Below are 8142 nucleotides of genomic sequence, written 5' to 3' on the forward strand. Positions count from 1 at the left end.
GAAAGGAAACAATAAATGGCCTCTTTTGGGACCATATTCGTTAGTTCTGGTAGACTATTGTGATGTAATATGTGTCATACTTCAGCATTTTCGAGTCATTTGGAATAGTCAGTATACTGGAACTTGGTCGATAAAATTTAATCAGTACTAAGAAATAAATAAACATGAAATGGATTTATATTGGATGATCGATCAGCAAGGAAAATTTTCATTGAATTAGCTGTCCAATTCTGTCAGATTTCACTTGACTGTTTGGTCGGCTTTAATTCAGTAATATAATTTTTCTTCTAATTCAATTAATTTAACATTGCTTTATTGTCACAGTCTGTGTAGATAAATAATACCCTTGTATAGTTAATTATAATTCAATATTTGTGACAATAAATATGTATCTATGGTTAAACAGTTAAGGTGTTTTCTCACAGAGTTAAATAATCTAATCTACCATCAACCCAAAGCTGATACGGAAATTATAAACTGTGATAATAATAATAATAATATATTCTGAAAATAATCATTACAATATTCGTGTCAGTTCACAGGGATAATAAGTTTGATATAGATAGTAATATTGAATGTCGAGAACAGATATATGATATTAGAATGTTTTAAGTGTTCTTGTTCAGAAATTGTTTAGGTAGTACATTTTTCACATGTATTACAGCAATGAAAGACATTAGCCGTGAACTTTTAATTTTCTTTAAATTGACATCTTGTTGATGTATGAACGGTGCATTCAAGATCATTTTTCCTGTGCCATAACGAATTGATTATAACCAACTATAACTAGAGAAAATAAAACGAAATCAGTGAGCAAAGAATAAAAAAAGGCAATAATTACTACGATAGATTAGTTCGGTCTACTATAATACATATGTCAGGTTATTTTATGATCTGCTATTCGTGTTAGATATTATTCAAATTAGCTAAGGTTGCCTGGAACGATGTAAGTGTAAAGTAACAGCAGATACGTAAGTTTACTAAGTGGATTCAGCAATAAAAATGGCTAAACACTTAAAGTTCTTATAATCTCACTTGTGTAATAAGATACGTTTACAGGTGTAAGAACATTGAATGTTCAAACGAGGATAGGCCTATGTAGGTGTACATTCAAAATGATTTATATAAGGCTGCTACACAGTTCTACTGCACGGAGCTGAAACTTGGAGAACTAACACAACCATCATCAATATGGTACAAATATTTATAAACAATTGTTTATGAAATATAGTCAACATCCATTGATCAGATACTATCACCAACAACTTACTGTGGAATAGAACAATCCAACTACCAGATGAAGAGGAAATGAGGAAAAGACGATGGAAATGGATAGAACATATATTACGGAAATCACCAAACTTCATCATGAAACAAGCACTAACTTGGCTTTATGAAGGGAAATAGAAAAGTGTAAGACCAAAGAACACACTGGATGGAGAGTTGGAAGGAAATATAAAAAGGATGATAGCAAGTGTAAAGAAGTGGAAAGAATTATCGAGTACAGAGTTGGATGGAGAATGCTGGTGATCTTCTTATGCTCCTCGAAGAGCGTTAACAGGTGTAGGTGAGTAAGTTAATAAATAAGTAAGCCACACATGGACAGATGATATATTTAACTTTTAAACTGAAAGTGTAAAATCTATAATAATCAGTGTTTGGTTGTTCTAGAATAAATTTTTGGTAATAACTTATAACGACTTTAAATTCACTTAATATTCTTTGTCTGAATCTTCCCATTGATGTCTAGGACTGCAACTGGTCAGTCTCTTATTGGAATATATGCATACTGTACGTATTGCCTTAATTTACAAATAGGACGAAACGCGCGTCCTGGATTTGACTGCTAGCCACTATACATCTTTGCTTACTATGTTCTAATGTGTTTGGTGTCACCAAGATGTTAATTTAATTATTACCACACGCTCACAATTTGAAATATAGGAAATCTACTCGTTAGTTCTGTAACCATTTTCATCAGTGAGGTATCATTGAAATAGTCCAAAAATCGATAACACTGAAGAATTCAATAAAATTTGTCAATTTATTTTTAGAAACAAATTGAAGCTTAACTTTGGAATATATAGAATGAACATAAGTATAATTTATATGCCATTAAAAAAAACAATGTTAGTTGATAAATATGGATTGTGGCTAACAGCGGAATCCAGGACGTGCATTTCATCTAAATTGGGACTCGTCAGCTGAATAAACCTGCATCCGCACAGAATGCATATATGCCAATGAGAGACTGATCAATCACAATCCTAAACATTAATAAGGAAAATTAAATAATCAATACAAAATGAATTGAACTTCACCCCATTGCACAAGCTAGTGGCCATCTAGACTCAGTAGCTAAATGGATAATGTGATGGCGTTTTGAGCTAACAGTTCCCGAGTGAATATTAACTGTGAGATGCAGATACATCCAGATGACGAGTACTAAATAGGACGAGATACACATCCTGGATTCCCCTTACTAGCTACCATCCATCCCTGCTTATAATGCTTGTAACTTAAGTCAATATGGAAGAAACATAATCTTATTTACTGATACACAATAGACTGTACTTCAAATATGACATAAAAATCATTGGAATAATAAAATTTTGATAATGTACCATACATACAAAAAAAGAATGATTGAACTATTTAAGATAATATAAACAAAGTTGTGAAGAAAAAAAGAATTCTGTATGAAATCCTCAATAGGTATATATTTTAAAATAAGTGGAAACAGTGAATGAATGAATAAATAAATAAGGTTTATCAGTAGTATATATACATAAAAAAAACTTAACTGGATGTTAAATTGCCAAGATAAATTGAAGATAAATACATAACTATAAGATGGATATGATGTCTGATAAACTATTAGTAATTTCATATAATGGATTTACAAATATGACAGAATGATAAACGAAACGATATGTTAATACTACTGCTAATAATATTATTATTACTATTGTGAAGTGAGTTACTTATATCCACATAAGTAGTATATAACGATGGTCGGGCATTCAATGTATTTCACTAGAAGATCGATGAGGAAAGAGCCGAAACGAAAAGCAATTGGCATGAAAATGCATGAACAATGAAATCAGAGACCATAGACTGATATTTGCAGAAGGAACAGTCAAGATTGAGACAGTTGATTGATAGTTTGCAAACTAACTGTTTACTGTATGGTTATCAGAATTTAGTGAGATAGTCTGTAATTTTTGTTTAAATACATTCGATTGCCCCCACCCGTGTTCTTATTCATTACACCATCACCATTACTATATATATATATATATATATATATATATGTTTTTGATGAAGGAACTTAATTTCCACGAGGGATTAGATCCCATGTCATATCAACAATGGAATTCAGATATAGATTAAATTATTTGAACTGACATTAATGCTAGAGACGATGACACCTGATATGTATTGAGGTAGCACTCGTTACAAATACATTGATGAAGAATGAACTATTCTATAAATCAGCAAACGAATATTCGGTAAGCCTTATTAACAGCTGATTCCTGGGGTTGTTTAACTATCATAATTTCATCTAGGGATATTTCGGCTAAACAATGATACATTTTGGGTTTCAATGGAATATTCAACTAAAACCTAACAGAAAATGGAACTTACAGACTTAAAATACAATAAAACAACCAAAAATATAATCTGTTTGATCACATTTTCAACCTGTGACAGTTTCTGATGTCGAGAGGATGTTTATCATTTAATGTCATTAGAAAGTTACTGGTTCACTGTAATTTAATAAACTTTATAGCTCACACAACTTCGTACTATAGTATTAAACCATCCAATATAAGGCTATTCAAAATTGAGCAAATTGTTATTATTATTCAATCAGGTACTTTTAGGGACTTGATTCAATTGGTTCATATCACTGAAACGATTTTCAAAATATGATGTATTTTAATTCTTGTTAAAGGGTATTTCTGTATGTTTTTTGTAAGTTACTCAATGGTATTAATGTTTTATTCACCTAATATAAAACTTTTCCATTTGATATCTTTATGGATGATCTAACATGCTCCCTAGTTTTCAAGTGTTTAGTAATCTCTGATGTCATTTATTAACGATGAAAATGTACCATCAAAATATATAGTAATCACTATAAAAATCATTAGTATAACAGTCGAAATATTCTTCCGTTTGCATACAAGTATACATTTGACGGAAATTCTCATTTTCATTGAGATCATGAATCAACCAATATTAGACCACTATTGAAAACATAGAAGCACTGGATGGCCGTTTCGTCCTAGTATAGGACTCCTCAGAGGTACACATCCATTATCCTACACGCGGAATTTGAACACAGAACCTTCGGTCTCTCGTGAGAATGATTAACCTCCAGACTACTGATCCGGTTTCCAATGATGTCAAGGTCTAACATTGATCAATTCATGATCTCAATCAAAAACTCAACAACCTCCATAACCCCATAATGATAAATCTTATTTTGTACATAATATCTCTTGAATATTACCTTTACTCAACATTAGTGTAATTATTTATATTTGGTAATGTAATACATTTCACATCTGCTAATATAATTTGTATGGTAGATAGTTAATATTACTAATTTATAAATGATTAATGATTTATCCGTGTGATTTATATGATAATTATTGGCGCAAAATTGAAATCTCCTTTAAAAAATTGGAATCTTACTAGCTAACAGAATATATATCCACAATAGCATGAGGAATATGTATTCTTTCCTCTTTATTTACTATCCATATATTCTAACAGATATAGATGTATGCCAACAACTATGTTCCGTTTTAAATTAGGCTATTTTTTATTGCAAGATACTTCGGATCCGTTGGCCAGACAGTATAAGAAACAATCTACTTTGAGAAACAACAAACCAGATTTCAGAAGAGGAAGAAATCAGGAAGAACTTCTGGAAGTGGATAGGACACACGTTGAGGAAATCACCCAACTGCATCACAAGACAAGCCCTTACATGGAATCCTGAAGGCCAAAAGAGGAGAGGAAGACCAAGGAACACATTACGCCGACAAATGGAGACAGACATGAGAAGAATGAACAAAAACTGGATAGAACTAGAAAGGAAGGCCCAGGAAAGTGTGGGTCAGAGAATGCTGGTCGGCGTCCTATGCTCCATTGAGGGATAACAGGCGTAAGTAAGTAAGTAAGTAATTTTTTATCGCATGGAAAATGTATTGGTCAATTCTTAATTATTTGTGATTAACGACTATTGATAAGAGACAACTACATGTGAGAAATTCGAAGTTAGCTCAGAAAACATGGAGCACTGGACAGTCCATCTAAGTTTAGAATTTTTCATTAGCGAACACCTACGACCCCATAGGGCTCCGAACTAAGAATATCCAAGTCTCACAGTGAGGATATCGCCTTCATATCACTTAGTCAGAATCTAATGCGTCACATTTCTAATTTCAATAAATTTGCTATACTGACCAACTATCATAGGTCTACCATATATCTTACTCACTGATTTATGTGTTACTATTCAGCTTAGCCTAATCCATGACAAAATCATCGCTTATTTTAATTAATCTCCACAATCCAACTAGAAAAACAAATATCGTTGAATGTAATTGATTGATCACTGGGTAGTGTACAATATCAGATGTTTTTAGTACTTCTTTGAGCCAGCATAAGTTTGATTGTTTTTTTTAATGGCACTTTTATTTCGATCCACTTGAATTAAACGTTGGAATTTTATTTTTAGGAATATTGTAAATTCGATAAGTGTTGTATCTCGAACTTAGATTTCTTAGTCTATCGCATGATACTTGAGCACTCGAATGCTAGAACCCTCCCAAGTCACAAATCAGAAGACAGAAGACAAGTAGAAGGAATGTTATTCCAAACAGTGTCGATTATGGTACAAAATTGTCGGGTATTTATAGATTTTAGTAGAAACAAAATTATAGTTATCCAATCCGCACACAGGGAGTTATCAGCATTGTCCAATAGGGAAGCTCCACGTAGCAATTCTTGAATATCCTTCCAAAAGCTGACTGGATGGAATATGTCGGGCTCCTTCTGGGCTTCTTAGAGTTTCCTCAACTTCACCTGTGGACCATTCTCACAATAAGGATAAGCTATTGCAAACATATAAAATTGATCATTGAGATTATGAACCGATCAAATCTAGGTAATCATTGGTAGCAGTGTGTATCCACGTATTCATGTCGGAGAACTATAAATGTATATATTTACGATCATAGATTAAAGGTCACCCACTGAATCAGATGTTAACAAACAATGACAACAAAGATTCAACCTGAAATAAATATCATTTCTTCAAGTCTAATTAACCCATGATTTTGTAACCAAGTCAAAAACAATAACATACTTTACATTGTAATAACTTTTGTTCATTGTGCGTATAAAAAAATTCACATGGATATCTATATTCCTTTTATTGCTATTGTAGTGAACAAGAACACGAGTGGGGACAATCGAATGTATTCAAGCACAAATTACAGAATATATCACTAAAATATGATAACTATACAGTAAACAGTTGATTTGCAAACTATCAATCAGTTGTCTCAATCTTGATTGTTCCTTCTGTAAATATCAGTCTATCTTCTCAGATTTTATTGTTTATGCATTTTCATACCGATTGCGTTCCATTCATGTTCGTTCCTTATCCATCTTCTGTCAAAATACATTCTATGTCTGACCATCGTTATATACTACTTATGTGGATATAAGTAGACCACACTCGTCCCCTCTATAAAGCATTCGTTCATGCGGTGGTTCTGCTCTCCATGCCACTTTCTTCTTTCACTGTGTTCTCATTCACTACACTATGATTATGAAATGCTCTATTTATCCTTATTTGTAAAACTATGTATATGAGATATTTTTGACCTCCTTTTAAAACCTATTCCCATCAATGCATTAAGATATAAATTGGGGAAAAAAGCATTCTTTTTAATTATCATAACTCAATCATTGTTGCCGCCTTGACATAGTGGTCGGGTTTTATTTTTTAACAAACTAGTCGATCAACACTGGTTGGAACACTAGTTCTTTAAGAATCGTGTAATGGTAAGAATATTATCATGATAGAGCAAAGACGGAAAGACGTAAATTAAGGTTTGAGGGGTATATTGGGACAGTCGGTTATACTGGGTGTGTTGGTATTGAGATTTTTCCAACTAAAAACCGATATCTCTGGTGGCACTTGCTTTTCACAAGGAATGGAAGGGTTAGAAAAGATCAGTCGTGGAAATATAGACCTCACCTTACTTTGCCGAGTTTCAGAGGTGCCAGCGCTATTTTCTTATTTGATACTATCCAGTTTAATATGCATGCACTTCAGTGTGGATGTTCACACTAAGGGTACTGGAATCGAGTCTTAATGCACCCAGACAACGAGTCTTAAATGTGATGAAACGCCCGTCCTAGATTTAACCACTAAACACAATCCATCTGTTTCACATAAATTATGGAACAATGGCTATATCCAGGCTATCCTCATAGAATGGACATATTCTAAAATGACCGATAAAATTCCAGGCCTGAATATCCATAAAGTTGTAACTAAGACCCTTATGAATAGTAACACAAAGTATTTTATTGTTTTTAATTCAAAACACTTCTCTTACGTTGATGACACACATCCATGCTTTTTTGCTTACCGAAGCAGTTTCTTAGTGCTAAGACGTTTGACTTCAACCTATAGGTCACAAAGGGTAGAGTCCCACCCCAAGTGACTGGATAGTACTTCTGATCCTGAAAAACAAATTATCCTTCAAAACTGAGTATACCAATCTACGTTGAATCATGTATCTGAGTAATAATATATCATATACGAAACTTGTTTCCCCCTTTAAAATTATAAATCAATGACATAAACTCAATAATTAATGGTTTACTAGTGATCATTATTTTTCACTTTCTTTTCAAATACATGCTGACATTAAATTTAGTATAAACTAACAAGATACTACTATTAAATATTAACTTCACTTAGTATTTTTATAGTTGAAAGCGTGAGTCACCTGAAGCTAGACCACCAAGGAAAACCTGGAAGCACTGCTGAGGAGTGCCACAATAGGACGAAACGGCCGTCCAGTGCTTCCAGGTTTTCCTTTGTGG

This window comes from Schistosoma mansoni, chromosome W, assembly GCF_000237925.1.
Source record: "Schistosoma mansoni strain Puerto Rico chromosome W, complete genome".
Classification (NCBI taxonomy): Eukaryota; Metazoa; Platyhelminthes; class Trematoda; order Strigeidida; family Schistosomatidae; genus Schistosoma; species Schistosoma mansoni.